Raw genomic sequence first — 871 nt, 5'->3', positions numbered from 1 at the left:
ATATTCACGTGTAAATATATATAACTTTGTGTACATGAATAGATATGTCTAACTTTGTGTATATAACTTTGTGTACATGAATAGATATGTCTAAAGTTGCGAACGAGTAGGAAGTGACAACCGCATTCAATATATATGGAACTGTCTGCGCAGATGTGTATGAGAACCCACCTATATATTTTAGTATACGTGTATGCCTGCCGATGCGTGTAAAGCTTTCGGAACAGCGTATAGGGAAGATTAACGGAAAGACAGGAAGACATATCTGTCTTACTATTTTAATTTATCTCATCTTATCTCATCTTATCTATCTATCTATCTATCTATCTATCTATCTATCTATCTATCCATCCATCCTTCCATCTCGCTAGCCAGCTTGGTAATCTATAATTCTGTTTCTCCTTTCCCCTATGCTTATGTGTATATGAGCGTCTGTGAAGAGAGATAGAAAGAGAGAGAGGGAGGGGGAGGAGTGAGGGAGAGAAAGAATTAGGGAGAGATATGGAGAGAGAAATTTATAGATGGGCGCGTTGGAAGATAGGTAAAAATAGACACAAGAATGAATGATGACGAGATTAAGGAACAAGAAGATTGTGTGTGTGTGTGTGTGTGTTTATATATATATATATATATATATATATATATATATTTATATGTGCTCATATGTATATATATGTATGAATGTGTGTGTATATCTGTTTGTGTGTGTGTGTGCATGTGTATGTGGAAAGAGAGAAGGAGAGAGAGAGTAAAATATAGCTATGTAGGCATATACAAAAATGGAACAGTGTGTGTGATGGGGGAGAAAACGAGATTTATAGTGTATTTAATGCTTGGGATTTGAGTTTTAGATTTTAAACTTAGGACTGAA

Source organism: Octopus bimaculoides, chromosome 15 (genome assembly GCF_001194135.2).
Source record: "Octopus bimaculoides isolate UCB-OBI-ISO-001 chromosome 15, ASM119413v2, whole genome shotgun sequence".
NCBI classification, from domain to species: domain Eukaryota; kingdom Metazoa; phylum Mollusca; class Cephalopoda; order Octopoda; family Octopodidae; genus Octopus; species Octopus bimaculoides.
This window is presented reverse-complemented; position numbering follows the sequence as displayed.